Genomic DNA, 16,272 nt, shown 5'->3' on the forward strand with positions numbered 1-16,272 from the left:
AAACACATTTAAAATATACCTACATTTCACCCTCCCTTCCTAGCAGATTAGTTTATAATTACAGAGTCTCATAAGATTACATGGGCAGACCCATACCTCTGGTACTCAGCAGTTGTGTATCACATCCAGTGCTCCACAAACTGTCAAGATACGAATGTTCTCCAACTGTGTGTAACTTGGCCTCCACAATGGATTATGAAACGCGCAAGTATCAGAGGTGGGCACAGCTCCATATGTATTATGGCTCGAACGTGCGAGGATCATTCTGAATAACAGACACAGTATTCAAGATAACCTTGATGTTCCATGCTCTCACTATACACACAAAACTAGCGAGGCAGTTTACAAATCTAGCATACCAAATTATTCTCATATAAAGCAAAATACTCAGCCTTCTCTAAACAATATCACAAGTACGTGTCGTGTGCAAAGCAGAGCAGGAAAGCAAAAATAGCGTATAAGCTTCTAATAAACCCATGCTAACTTAACAGGGTGTGAGTGCAACGCTCAGCCCCACGGCACCCTTTCTTGATCAAAGCACATGATATAAACGTGGGCGAGTCAAGTTCACATTTTTAAAAAAAAGTTATTCGCCCTTTGATAGAAAGCAGTAAATAAATGATAAAGAATACGACAAAAAAATCAAAGAGTCTTAATTCAACAGTGTGTAAGCACAGTATGTAGCAACAGCCTCCAACAGGAAGTCATTGTTCTCATCTGAAAACATTTCAGCCATCCAATTCAATAGTGGGAATGAACATGCATGTTCCTCAACGACCGGAGCCTCTATCACCAACGGAGGAAAACTCGGGTCATCTTCAATTTAACTGCTTGCCAAGAACTCAAGCGCAGCTGCAAAAACATTCCAACGTTCCATTATTCCATGTGTCGCTGCTAAGGCCATAATCCCGCCACCAGAACAGAGCACGTCATGAACCAGTAAGGGGCTCATCAGCTGGTCATAATCCGCGTTGGGAGACACCGTACTGCAGAGACACAAATCCAGGGCCCAGTCGAAATCACAGCTCAGGCAATGGTAGACAGGTTGAACGCATGTGAAAAAGGAGACTCAAAACGATAATCCATAAGCTGCACTCAACGTTGCAAGAGGCAGCGCTCCATAGTAACTAATCATTTGGATGCAAAGCAGCAACAGCCGGGACATATTATCGTCTGCTGCAGGATGTGCATCCATATTTATGTAAACAAATTAATAAAAGCACACCGGCAATCATTGCGAGTACTAAGCGCAAACCACCAAAGATTCTGGAAAAAATCTAATGAAAAAATCCTGAAAAGACACCAAATATACTTTCTGCAGAAGTCACAAGGCCACTGCTTCTGACTTTAAAAAAGTAATGTAACACCGTAGTCAAGGACACATTAAAGATACTCTAAATTAACTCCCCAAAATTCAAGAGCACGTCTGTGTTTAATAAATCATGCACTTCTGTGCGGGTGTTTCCTACATGAAGGACAAATGTTTCTGTACCAGATATAAGAGTGACCTCTTTTTGAGACAATAGCGCTCTTCTACGACTCATTTGGTTGACTCTGCTTTCAAGGTCGAAATCAACAGCCAGATGGAAATATCCAGCTTCCCATGCAGAGAAGTTAACACAACCTTTTTTTATCAAACCACACGCTCAGTTACCGTAATCATGTAAGCGATGCCTGCTAACATTGCACAACAATCTCCATTATTTCAAAGTAAATAATTCCAGTTTCCAGTAAAGTGAACGTTGTTATGATAGCAGGTGTCGGACTACCTTTCAAAACTCAGTCCAAATTAGACGCATCTTGTATACAAGACCCATGCAATTGTATGTGTCTACAAATTAAGTAGTGATCTGGTACTATTGTGCAATCCTCGCCATTCACATCGACTTCTTTTCCCTCCCTCAGACACCTATATGTAAATGGTAATAACCAAGCTTCATGCAGATAAGCGCTCCCTAAACATCCATATCTGCCTATAGCATAGTATTTCATGCAAACCTCAAACTTAACCAGGTTAAAAATAACGTTATGATACTGTGGATAAGCCACACACCTGAATTGGATCTCCAATGAGTCAGCACTTCTAACCATTCTCAAAGCGCCCTGTGCTCTGATTTGACAGTGAGAGAGTGATCACACCATAGTTTGTACTGCTAATCATTCTCAGCATACGCTACGAATACCCTTTGACGTTACACGTCGCATCAAAGCTTCCGTATGACGTCATGTACGGCGCCCCGTACAAAAAAGACGCAAATGTTTTTAATTGTTTAAAAACATATATTCATGTTTTTAATGAACATACTAACAGAAGACTTAATCTAGGATAATTATGGAATAATTTTTTTAAGTTTAAAAAATCCTATATTACTTCTATATTGTATGAGTGCAGCTGCATGCCCCTCCGCCTTGTACCCTAGACTCCACCATGCCCAGACCCGGTTCATAAGCACGCGTGATCATCACCACAAAACCATTAGCACGCATATCGCTTTTCCACACATGCTTTTACAACTAGTATGCATTTACCACACATGATAAATGCATAATCTTAATAATTTTTTTTGTTGACCTACACGTGTTGTAATGCCTGTGCCTTACGTCCTTCAAATTAGTTTCTAGCTATACGTGTGACCAAGTCTGATAAGATCGGAGACCAAGGACAAACACCGTGGTATCTGTGGCACAAAATCTCATCGATCACAGAGAAAATATGCACAGGGTAAAAGGAAAGTAACAGGTATAATAAAAATAATGGAGAAAAACTACTAAAATGGTGGTTGGACGGAGTATGTAATCAACGTTTGGTGCCTCGACACTACATTTCAAATAAATATACATACAATATGTTCATTAATATATTACAAAAGTATACCATTGGATGACACACATGACCCGGGAAAAAAAAGCAGCAAATTTAATAGCTAAAATCAGGAGAGGTTTGCTTGGCGAACTTGAAGAAAAAGAAAAAAAAGTACACTTGCAAACAAGGCTGCGCATGCGTAGAGAGTACAACTGATGCAGAAAAAAAAAACGGAAAGTTTTACATACTGTCATAGAAATATAGCTCTAAAAATTGCCCCCGTAATTTGCCCCCCCCGGGACCTAATAAACAAAACGGGCTTCTAGTTTTTTTGCACCTTTTCCACCGCGTACAAGTACTGCACGAGTACCCCGCCATTTTTTATTTTATTTAAAATAAAAATTGAGCCTAAAGATCCATGTACCATCCCCCTGACCAAGACTATATGGTCAGAATGTTTCTACCCTGCCCCCTTTCCTTATTTCTCAACTTTGTTTTACTGTTTTCTTGTGACTCGGCTCTCGCGACAAACAAGATGGCTGCCAACATTTCCTGTTTTGGAGTATTGACAACCAATCAGCATGCAGCTCTTGCTCATAATTGTACGTATTTCCATACGCGTACGCCGCGATTTTCCTTTAAAAAATTTAAAATAAAAAATAGAGCCTAAACATCCATGTACGACCCCCTGAGCAAGCCTAGAGGGTCAGAATGTTTGTAGCCTACCCCCTTCCCTTATTTCTCAACTTTTCTTTACTGTTTTCTTGTGACTCGCTTCTAGCGAGGCACAAGATGGCCACCAACACTTCCTGGTTTTGAGTGTTGACAGAGAGTTCACAGACAATCAGCATGCAGCTCACGCTCATAATTGAACAGATTTCCGTACGCGTGCTGAACTCCGTCTCTAGATAGCGCTATGAATTTACTTGCAATTTTCTCAGAAACTGCTGAACGGATTTACACCATTTAACAAAAGCACAATCTGGGAACAGAACTCTACCTCTCTGCCAAATTTTGTGTAATTCCGTTCAGCCGTTCGGGCTGTAGGCCTGACTAAAGGTCCCTATGGAAAATTGCATTGGGAAAACACATTTTGGGACCCCCCTTTTTTCTCGGCCCCCACTTGACGAATCACCCTCAAACTTTCAGGGAAGGAGCGGAACCAAGCAGGCCATTTTCCTGGAGAAATTCCCGAAGACTCGCCTACCGGCGCCAAAGTTATTCCAAATAGAATGTTGTGGATTTCTTATGGAAACTATGTCCTAACTATAACTACCTACGGGCCGCACTCTAAAGGTATTTTCTTCACCATATGGTTTATTAGTATGAACACAGGACGCATTTCGGCGTTCTGCGCCTTTTTCTTATATATATATATAATATATATATATATATAAGAGGAGTTTAAGGCTTGCCAAATGTTGTATATATATATATTACCTACTGGCGGTCGCCAGTAGGTAGTTATAGTTAGAACCTATTTTCTATAGGAAAAGCATTTTTTCATTTGCTAATAACTTTAGCATCATTTGACAAATCTTTGTGAAATTCTCCAAACAAAAAGTCTATTCAGGTCAGCTCCTATCCTGAAAGTTTGGGGGTGATTCGTCAAGCAGGGGCTGAGAAAAAAGGAGGTTCCCAAAACACATTTTCCCCATGCTAATTTCTTTCGGAAATTTTGCGACGAGCTACAGCCCGAACTGCTGAACAGAATTACCCCATAACTGGCAGAAAGGTAGAGCTTGGTCCAGAAAGTGACCATTTTTTTTAAAATGGTGTAAATCCATTCAGTAGCTTTTGAGAAATTTAAAAAATAAGAGTCAACAAATCAATTTCCCATAGGAAACTTTGTGCAAGGCTACAGCTGAAAGTACTGGACGGAATTACTCCACATTTGGCAAAACAGTAGTGCTTGGGTCAGAAAGCGACCTTCTTTTTAAATGGTGTTAATCCGTTCAGTAGTTGCTGAGAAATTAGAAAAATAAAAGTTTCGATATCTGGGCGGAGCCTACATTCCAAGCACCAGCTTCACTGTGATTGGTTGCCAACACTATAAAACCAGGAAGTGCCGCAGCCATCTTGTGACTCTGTAGAAGCGAGTTACTAGAAAACAAAGAAACAAAGGTATAAAACAAGAGAAGGGAGTAGGGTAGAAACACCCTGACCCCGCAACCCCATGGCTTCACTCATGTTGGAAGGGGGGTTGGGCAGCCCCTCTACTGGAGCCCTCCATGTGCTTATACCTTTGGCGTAGTTTGACAAAACTTTACGAAATTTTCCAAAATGTTTCTCTTTTTTGATCACCTCCTATCGTGAAAGTTTAGGTGTGATTGGTCAAGTGGGGGGGCTGAGAAAAAAGGGGGTCCAAAAAAGTGTTTTCTCAATTCATTTTCCATAGGAAACTTTAAACAAGGCTACAGGTAAAACTGCTGAACGGAATTGCGCTAAATTTGGCAGGGAGAAAGGTCATGGTCCAGAAAGCGCGCTTTTGTTGCAATGGTGTAAATCCGTTTGGTAGTTTTTGAGATATTGAAGGAAAAAAAGATATATATATTTGGACGGTGCTTAACTCTCGAGCACGAGCTTGCCTCTGATTGGCTGCTAACACTTCAAACCAGGAAGTGTCCTCTGATCGGCTGCAAGCACTTTAAAGCAGGAAGTGTTAGCAGCCATCTTGTGCCTCGCATCGAGTGAAGATATAAAAGAAAGGACCCGGGGACAATTTAGTATACCAGAGCTCTGTCTGTGCAAGATACCCCTTTCATGCTGCGTCTTCCCACATCAGCAGGTAACGCACCCTTTACCCTCATCTACAGCATACCTGCAACAACATTATTCGGCCCGCAAGTCTCCCTCTGTGAACTGCTTGTCGGCTCACATCTCTCCGAGTGCGACTTCTTGGGCCCGCAGTTGTGTCTTTGAAGCCAAGAGTGGAAATATACTGTAGGTCTGTCTCTGCAAGATACTCTCTTCATGCTCCCTCTCCCAACATTACTGTTCTGCAGCTATCCCTTTGGAAGCTGATACCCGCACCTTTCCCTTTATCATTCGGCCCACAGGTGTTCCTCTGCGAGCTGGCCCACAGCTCTCCCTCTGTGAACTGACGGGCAGCGGTTCTCCCTCCATGAAGCTGCAAGTAAGCTCGCAGCTTTTCATCAACAAGCCAGCCCACCGGCTCGTAAGTCTCTGAGAACAGATGCAATGGAGGCAACAATCATGGAGGTCAGACACCCAACACTGCTCCAACATCCCCCAGCAGGAGCTCCTTGTCTGCCATCCCCCCTCACAAACAAATGTGATAATCACGTTAGGGAATCTGGAACGTTAAAAATTGGGTAATGTTGTATAACTATCAATACGAAGATGCTTGTGAGGTTGGACAAATAAGAATCTTAGTCATGCATCGATTTACATATAACACATTTTATTAAAATAAAACAACAACAAATAAAACTATGTACAGCCATGTTGTGTCATCGCTGGATCATTTGTGAATCACAGCCTGCAAGACAAAAAGAAAGATAAGATTGTGCGTCATGCATCCAGCAAAGGAGAAAGAGAAAGAGTGAGAGAGAGAGAGGAAGAGAGAGAGAGAGAAATAAATAAAGAGGAAGACAGAGAAAGAGAGAAAGAGTGAGAGGAAGAAAGAGAGAAATAGTTTGATACAAGGAAGAGAGAAAGAGAGAAACAGTGTGAAAGAGAGGAAGAGTGCGTGAGAAGAAGAAAGACAGAAAGAGTGAGAGAGAGGAGGAGTGACAGAGTGAGAGAGGAAGACAGAGAAAGAGTGAGAGAGAGAGACAAAGACAGAGGAAGAGAGAAAGAGATAGAGAGAAAGAGAGAACGAGTAATATACAAGGAAAAGAAAGAGAGAGAGAAACAGTGTGTGAGAGAAGAAGACAGAGAGAAAGAGTGAGAGAGAGGACGCAAGAGAGAAAGAGTGAGAGAGAAGAAGAGAGAGAAAAAAAGAATGAGAGAGATAGGAAGAGCCAGAGAAAGAGAGAAAGTGTGAGAGAGAGAAAGGAAGAGTTGGAGAGGGAGTACTGACACTGGAGAAAATCTTCGCAGGTCACCTTTGTGCCACCAGTGTGTCTCCAACCACGTGCCGGGACAGAGTGCACCCTCAAGTTTAGTCAATTCTCTGTTTGGCCAATGCACACTGCAGCAGCCCATCCACTCCCTCTGCGCGGAGGTATCTGTGCGCTCTTGTGCGTCCAGGCAGCTGCACACCACCCAGAGGTGACTGCCCGCTGCTGCTGCAGAAAGAAGCCTCTCTGCTGACCTTCTGCCACCGGCATGTGTGTAAGAAGGTCCACCACGTGCTGAAGCATTTTTTTCAGGCGTTGTCAGGATGGCCATGCATCATCGCAGGTTCTACACGCGTTCAGCTGTGGTGGTATTGGGGGGACGTCTATTCGTGAATCACAGCCTGTTAGATAAAAGCAAGATAAGATTGTGCATCATGTGTCCATCAAAGGAGAGAAAGATAAAGAAAGAGTGAGAGGGAGACAGAGAGAAAGAGAGAAACAGCTGTAGTGAGAGGAAGAGCGAGAGAAAAAGAAAGAGTGAGAGGAAGACAGAGAGAAAGAGTGAGAGAGACGAATAGAGAGAGAAACAGTGAGAGAGAGGAAGACAGAGAGAGAAAGAGTGAGAGAAAGGAAGAGAGAGAGAAAGAGTGAGAGTGAGGAAGAGAGAGAGAGAAAAAGTGAGAGAGACAAAGACAGAGAAAGAAAGAATGAGAGAGAGAGAGACGAAGAGACAGAGAAAGAGAGAAAGTGTGAGAGAGAGACTAAGGAAGCGATAGAGAGGGAGAGGGAGTGTTGACACTGGAGAAAATCTTTGCAGCTCACCTTTCTGACACCGGTGTGTCCCCAACCACGTACCGGGACATAGTGCATCCTCAAGTTTAGTCATCCAAAAGATAGTATAGAATTAGTAATTGCAGAGTGCATACAACTGCACACTCATAATTCTCTGTTTCAACACTGCTACACCCCATCCTCTCCCACTGCCTGGAGGGGACTGACTGCCGGTGCGCAAATACTCCTCTGTGCTCACCTTACACCACCAGTATGTGTTGAATAGGGCCCACAACGTGCTGAAGCAACCTCCTCACCCATTGTGTACTCGCGGTGTAGCAGAGCTCACAATTCAGGACGAGTGTTGATTGCTGGATCGCCACGCATCATCTCAGGCCTGCTAGAGAATAAGTAAGATAAGATTGTGCGTCATGCGTCCATCAAAGGAGAGAGAAAGGGAGAGAGAGAGAGAAAAAAAAAGAATTAGATGAAGACAGAGAGAAAAAGAAAGAAAGAGTGAGAGGAAGAGAGAGAGAAAGAGAGAAACAGTGAGAGTGAGACGAAGACAGAGAGAAGAAGAAAGAAAGAGTGAGAGGAAGACAGAGAGAAAGAGAGAGATGAAGAGAGAGAGAAACAGTGAGAGAGAGGAAGAGAGAGAGAGAGAAAGAGGGTGAGAAAGAAGAAGAGAGAGAGAACGAGAGAAACAGTGTGAGGGGAAGAGAGAGAGAAAGAGTGTGAAGGAGAGAAAGTAAGAGATGAAGAGGGACAGTGAGTGCCCATACTGTGAACTTTACCCTCACAGCTCACCTTTATACCATTGCTGTGTCCCCAATCACGTGCCGGGACCTAGTGGAGCCCTCAAGCTCCCACATCTGAAACATAGTACATAGTACAGAATTAGTAATGGCAGAGTATATACGACTGCGTACGCTTAAATCGCTGTGCTGCCTTTGTGCATCCAGGTTGCTGCACCCCATCCACTCCTGCCACCCAGACGTATTTGCCTGCTGCTGCGCACCCAGGCCTCACTGCTCACCCTTTCGCGGACAGGGCACCCGCCACATCATGCAGCCGTGCTTCGCAAGCCAACAAGTCTTACATTTAGTGCTACGTCTTGATTTTTCCATGGCAGAGGACATACTAGTGCACGTATCATCATTGCAGGTTTCACAACCGCTCAGTCCTTGCGATGCCACTAACACAGTTACCAGTGAGGCAATGCACATGGCGGTAGGCCCTCCTGTTCGATGGCTCAGGCCTACATGAGGTGTCCGGACCACCGGGACAGGCCATCACATGCAGTGGGAGCAACTCTAAAATGGCGTAGAGGACTTGCGCCCAGTTTTTTTTATTGGTAGGGTCACGTGTCCTGGGACGTCTGTGCTGGATGGGTGTGGTGTGGGTATATACCAGCCGTGAGGGAGTGGCTGTGGCATACTGACAACTAGACCTGTGACCAGCAGATCACTACAAGGAAAATCTGGGCCATGTGGCATTGTTGTCCTTTCCTCTAAGCGTAAGCAGTGTGGGCTGGCCTGGAGAATGCCAGTCCTGCGTGAGGCTGTGAAGAATGACTCCGGAGCTATGGGCGTGGCTCCATTGTTAGCTGTATGAGGATTCAACTGATACGGCATTGTTGCCAGATTGGGCTAGATCACACACAATTGAGCTATATTTTTCCCGTTTCTGCAGTAACATTTTGGTGTGTGCTAATTGCCAGATTATAAATATATATTTCGCGCTCCAGTAAAGTAGTATGTCAAAGCGCTTTCTTAGACAAATATTTGTAACATCAATTCCAATGCATTCACCGCCTGCTTGATGATGTCCCTGACCCTCCTTCCTTGAAGTAGCAGTATTGGGCTACTTTGGGCTACTTTTTGGTTGGCTTTGGGCTAGCGAATGCTTAAAAAATCTGGTGCTGCCATCACCCGGATTGCAAGCGTCAATGTGTCACTCTGTGAGCTAAGTCCGACAACATGGCCAACATAGAAGGTACGGGGAAAAAACTGACACACAAGAAAGATGGTAGACATGACACATCTGTGTGGATGTGAATGTTTATTGCACATTCAGTGGAGTATAGCAGCTGTAGCAATACAGGGCAATGCAAAGCACAAATTTCAGTTTTTGGCACATGGAGGGCAGCCAATTAGAGACAAGCCTGTTGTTGGAATTAGGCTGTGCCAACATATGTACTTATACAATCACTCCGCCAATCCGCATGCACTTATAAATTCACTATGCACTCTCCTTGCAGTACTCTAATCATCCAGTCTCTACCTACATACTTGTACAATAACCGAGACAAAGTTACATAACCAAAGTTTTCTCCCACTGTCAAAGGTAAGTTGGTTGCGTATGCTGTCCAGAGCACAATGTAATGTGGTAGGGCCCAGGGGCAGTATGTTGCATACATAATGAAAACATGGACACAGATAGATAGTGGAACTGGGTAAGTGCACGTGCGCTTGACTACTTTTTATTACCAGGGTTACATGTCCAGTGATGTCTGTGCTGGATGCGTGTGGGATGAGTGTAAGCCAGCCCCCAGTTATTGGATCAGACACAGAGATTCAATAATTAATGGTCATTGATTTGTGCTGCACTAAGGTAGGGGCACCAGATGTGAAATAATACACAAAGATTCTATCGTAAAGGGTCCATGACTTGTTATACACTGAGGTAGGGGCACCAGATGTGAACGTATATTCAAAATATTGTATCATAAAGGGTTTGTGAGTTGTGCTGCACTGAGATAGGGGCATTAGAAGCATTCAGCGTGTGCGCAGCCAGCGATGATGCGTGTTCCGGGCGGGCAGCACTTGGAGCAATGTCTCTTGCCTACTGGACTGCGTCACCTGCAATTGCGACTCGAGGTGAATTGGGAGCCCTGCTGTCCGCAGTGTAGCTCAAAGGCAGTAGTCAGCATTGACATCAAGGAATGCTTTTTGTGACTTCCTCTTGAGAAAATCCAACAACATATAGTGCAGTTCACTCTGCAATAAATAAATGAAAACTTAATTTAAGTTGTGAGCTCTGCTGTCCGCAGTGTGGATTGCCGTTCAGTGTTCATTGGACTTGCAAGATGAATTTGGTCATTGTAGTAAAGCTAACTCAGATATAAAAGAAGTTCTTGAAGAAAGGATACTAAAAGGATATTGTGTAGGTTTGGGGGATGTTATACTTAGTTGGGTACTCTGCAATTAATGAATGAAGACTCAATTTTAATTATGATCCCTGATGACCGTAATGTAGGCAGGAGGCAGCGGTCAGCAAGGCCCCACAGCCACGTGGCATTGAGTTGAGCTGCACAGTTATTGGCAATTCAGTGTGTGTGCAGACAGCAATGATAAGCGGGGCACTGAGTTAGTGGCACCTGAAGCAACCAGGGTGTGCACACCCTGCGATGATGCGTGGTCCGAGCGGGCTGCACTGGGAGCAATGTCTTTTGCCTACTGAATTCTTCCTTAATAAGTGCCCATGGCGATGACTTATGGTGCACTGAGATAGTGGTACCTCTGGCGCTCAGCATGTGCGTACCCTGCGATGAAGCATGGTCCGGGCGGGCTGCACTGGGACCAATGTGTTTTGCCTACTGAATTCTGCCTTAATAAGTCCATGTGACAATGACTTATGGTGCAGTGAGTTAGTGATACCTGAAGCACTCAGCGTGTACGCACCCTGCGATGCATGTTCTGGGCGAGCCGCACTGGTAGCAAAGTCTTTTGTCTAACGAATTCTCCCTTAATAAGGATACTTTGTGATGACTTATGGTGCAGTGAGTTAGTGGCAACAGAAGCACTCAGCATGTGCGCACCCTGCAATAATGAGTGGTCCGGGTGGGCCGCCCTGGGAGCAATGTTTTTTGTCTAATGAATTCTGCCTTAAGAAGTCCACATGGCACTGACTTCTGGTGCACTGAGTTAGTGGTAGCTTTGGCGCTCAGCGTGTGCGCACTCTGCGATGATACGTGGTCTGGGTTGCCAAACTGGGAGCAATGTGTCATGCGTACTGGACTGCGTCATCTGCAATCGTCACTCCATCTAAATTGTGAGCCCTGCTGTCTGCAGTGTAGATCGAAGGCAGTAGTCTGTACAGATATAAGTCTGCAGTGCTGTGCCGCTGGGTTAGCAGAGGGCCTGTGCTAAGGAGTCCCACAGTCATGGCAGAGCAATGTGGCAGGGTGAGGGCCACCGCTCTGGCAGATGCTTTGGCCTTCCCAGAAGTGACCTACACCCAGAGCTCCGGCCTATTTATCCATACTCTTACGCTGGACTGGCGTACGTTGGAGCAGCCCACTCGGCTTCCACTTCCAAGGGGGACAACACAGCTACATGACCAAGATCTTCCCCACTGCCTGAGGTAACATGGTTGCGTCTATTGTCCACAACACAACAAGCTCCAGCAGTATATGTACATATGGAGAGGTTTGTGTTCTGCATAGGGAGGTCTGCCCAGCACATCACCACTACACTTGGTATTGTGTGCATTATTATTGATGGGTGACTTGCGTCCTTCACACCTACTTGGTTGCCACATCTGCCAACATTCAAGTATTGTGTGGCTGAGGGACCATACTGTTTCTTGAAGGTCCGCTGTCCTGTTCTGCTCTGCCTCGGTGGTAGTTGGGAGGGGGTGGTCCGGCGGGGAAGTTTAGAGGCTGGTGGCAGTGGGTGTTGTGGCCTACTTGGGTGTCGGAGCAGCATGATCACTAACTTTATGACATGTGTTGTTCTTCAGGTGTGATTCTGGGCTGGGCTCCCTTTCACACTGTAGGTAGTGGTCGTGGTTTACACCAGTAAAAAGCAAATTTTAGATTCCTACTACTAACAAGGCTTATTGCCTGTTTTTAAATCACACCCCAGATTTGGCTGCCCGTTGAAAATATCGGGAAGTGGTGTTTTTGTGTTATTTTTTCACAGGAACGCCCACTCTGCATAATATTTCCGTTAGTTGTTGCTGTCATTTGTGTCAATTTTTTTTTGTGGAAGCTTTTGCTGGAAAACTGGGGATATCGGCTGTTTTAACTAGGTTGAGAATGGAATGATAATTTAAAATCACTGAAGATAACATAGGTTTAATGAACATTATAATTAGAAATTAGCATTTAAAAAACCTTCGGTATTCACTAAAAAAAACATAGGTTTCAGGGACGTTATAGTTAAAAATTATCATTTAAAAAACCTTTGAAATTCACTGAAAAAACATAGGTTTCAGGGACGATATAGTTATAAATTAGCGTTTAAAAAACCTTTGAAATTCACAAAAAAAATCGTAGGTTTCAGGGATGTTATAGTTAGTTACACATTTCACTAATGCAAAACCATAGAAATTCGGCCGTTATAGTTAATTGAGCTAACTATAACTCACGCCCCCGCAATGCACTGCTGATGACGTCACATATTACATCATTCACAAAATGGTCAGTGACATCACTGTTGACATCTCAAATGACATCACCGGTCGCCAGTAGGTAGGTATAGTTTTGGATCAAGTTTCCATAGGAAGAGCATTTGTTGTTTTGCTTATAACTTTAGCGTTGTTTGATGAATCGTCAAGAAATTTTCAAAACAAATTATTTGTGATTATCAGCTCCTATGTTTGAAGTTTGGGGGTGATTGGTCAAGGGGGGGCTGAGATAAAAGGGGGTCCCAAAACATGTTTTCTCCATGTTAATTGCTATAGGAAACTTTAGACAAGGCTACAGGTCGAACGGGTGAACGGAATTACCCCAAATGTGGCAGGGAGAAGATTCTTGGTCAAGAATGCATGCTTTTGTTTATTTGGTGTAAATCCATTCAGTAGTTTTTGATAAATAAATATCAAAATTTACAGATATCAATATTTGGGAATTCTGCCATCTGATTGGCTGAGGCGTTACGACCATGAGCTTGCTGCTTATTGGTTGCGAGCGCTGTGAGCGGTTTCAACTAGGAAGTGTGGGCCGCCATTTTGTGATTCCGTCGAAGTGAATAAGGGGAAAAAAGGGGAAACAAGTAGGAGAGGAGGGTAGGAGCACTGTAACCTCTGTGGGGGAGTTTGAAGCGAAGAAGTCACTCTTACCCATCTGAAAGTGCGGTGTTGCTCAGAGTGACATGGTGCTGAGATGATATGCTGCTACACTCGGGGTTGAAACCAAGAGCCTGAACCGTGTGCTCATTGCTGTAAAGTGATGTGCTCTGGTCTTTGTAGCATACATGTGCAGGTAGTGTTAGTAGGCGTTTATACCATACAGGGAGTGGGAAGCGAACTACTGACCGCTATCGTGCGTTTATACTATACCTGAAGCGGGAAGCGAAGTACTCATGCCTACCGGTGTAAAGACTTGGAGATCAAATCGAGGTGATTGCTGTAAAGGTATGGGCTCTGGGCGCTGTAATATACGTGTGCAAGTAGTGTTAGCAGGAGGTTCTACCATACAGGGAGGGGTAGGCGAACTACTGACCGCTACCGTATGTTTATACTATACCAGAAGCGGGAAGCGAAGTACTCACGCCTACCAGTGTGATTACTTGGAGATCAAAGCGAGCTGATTGCTGTAAAGTGATGGGCTCTGGATGCTGTAGGATAGTAGCCTCTGTAGTCAAGTCAAGTCAATACAAGCTTTATTCGATTAGTTAAAATCATAAAAGCAATGCCGTCACAGATAAAATCAACAGTACGTGTATTAAAAACATTTCATTTAAAACAATACTTATAAAAACGATTCAGATATTTACATTAGTTAGAGCATTTCATGGTTGAATTAACAAATAGTACTTAAAAGCAGATTTCAATGGTTATTTAACCTCCAATTTTTAGACTTAATACGCATAGCTGCGACCAAAAAGCTTGCGACCCCAAATATTACTCTGGTGCTACCCAGAAGTTGTAGGTAGCGGAGAGCGGGACGGACTTGTATAAACCCTGCATCTCTCAGGATGGGTGTTAAAAACAGTTTCCTACACTCATCATAATGGCCGCAAAACATAATAAAGTGCATCAGTGTCTGTTCAGAAAAACTGTCACAGCTACAGGGGATAGATGTATCATGTTTTCCCCATACTGGATAATTCCCCAGAGAATATTGAATAATGTTAAGTCTAAATCTCACAAGGAGGTTACGATGGTAGGGCCGAGTCACAATGGACAAATAGGGTTCCAGTTTAGGGGTGGTCTGAAGTATATAGTTAGCCCTGACCCCCGGTTTTTGGACCACCATTTCCTCCCGTTCCATCGCCATACATTCCAGAAAATTGTTCTTAATCCACAATACATCACCCTTCTTGATGGTACTTGGGGCAAGATATAGTTCTGGTCTCCCCAGTTTAAAAAAGGTGTTTTTGATGTAGGCCAACCATGGAATTTTGTTGACTTTGTCCAGTGCCATACAGTCTTTGAGGATAACATGGTTTAAACTGATGTCGGAGTTCAACCAGGTCTTGGCCCAGCAGGTCAGGGGTGCTAGCTGTATTTGATCGCTGATGTAGCCAAGACCTACCTCAGTATGGACTGATAGCACTGGAGTTGATTGGGGGACCACTAGAAGGGATCTAAGAAACTTATTTTCTGTCTCCTGGAGTTTATCTTGTGGCAGGTAACCCCATATAGAGGCACCATAGCTAGCTATGGATAGGCTTTTAGATTTATAAACTGCCAGCAGTGCTTCTACAGGGCGTGATCCCAAGCGTTTAGCAAAGCTCATTAGAGCGGAGTTAGTTCTGGTGACAGCTAATCCTTTTGCATTGAGTTGAGGTCTCAGGTGCCCCTTTCATCAAAAAGGACACCCAGGTAGGTGAAAACCGGAACCCTGGAAATCACTTCACTATTCAAAGAAACCTTCCAAGCTTTACAGTTTTGGAACGCCTCCCGCAACCATGACATGTGATTTGTTGTTATTTACCTGTAGGTCCAGGAAGGACATAAATACCCCAAAGTCGTCCAAGAGTCTCTGCAGCCCTACCCCGGTACGGGCGAGCTATACCGCGTCGTCCGCGTAGAGGAGAACCGGCACCATGTACTCCCCTACGCGTGGGACGTCAGAAGTGGACCCTTTCAGAGTTAGTTCGAGGGAATTTATGTAGAGGGTGAATAGGAGGGGTGCCAAGATGCACCCCTGCCTAACTCCTCGTTTTGATTTAAAAGAACTGGTAGTTATACCCTCACTGTTGTTTCTAATAGTGGCCCGCAGATCTAGATGCAGAGCCGCTAAATAGTTTACCAGTGGGGGGTCAATCCCTATGTTGATTAAAATAGTCCAGAGTTTCCCACGGTTGACTAAATCAAAGGCCGATGATAGATCCATAAAGGCCATGTACAGCAGACCCTCCTTGGCCAAGGTGTATTTGCTAATCAACATATGGAGGTTAAGGCATTGATCGAGGGTACCCCTTTTGGCCCTGAACCCGTATTGTAACTCCGAAAGGACCCTCTTCTCATCCAGCTGTTCGCCTAATCTCTGCAGGATGACTCTGCCCAGGATTTTAACGGCAGAGTCTATCAGCGAGATCGGCCTATAACAGGCAGGGTCAGATCTTAAACCTTTTTTAAAGACGGGTATTATAGATGATGTTGCCCAAGAGGAAGGAAACCCCGAAGTTATTTTGGAGTTGAAGACATTTGTGAGTATCTTAGTCCAGAACTCCAGGGGGGTCCTATAATCAATCAATCAATCAATCATAGCACTTGTAT

This window comes from Lissotriton helveticus, chromosome 7 (assembly GCF_964261635.1).
Source record: "Lissotriton helveticus chromosome 7, aLisHel1.1, whole genome shotgun sequence".
NCBI lineage: Eukaryota > Metazoa > Chordata > Amphibia > Caudata > Salamandridae > Lissotriton > Lissotriton helveticus.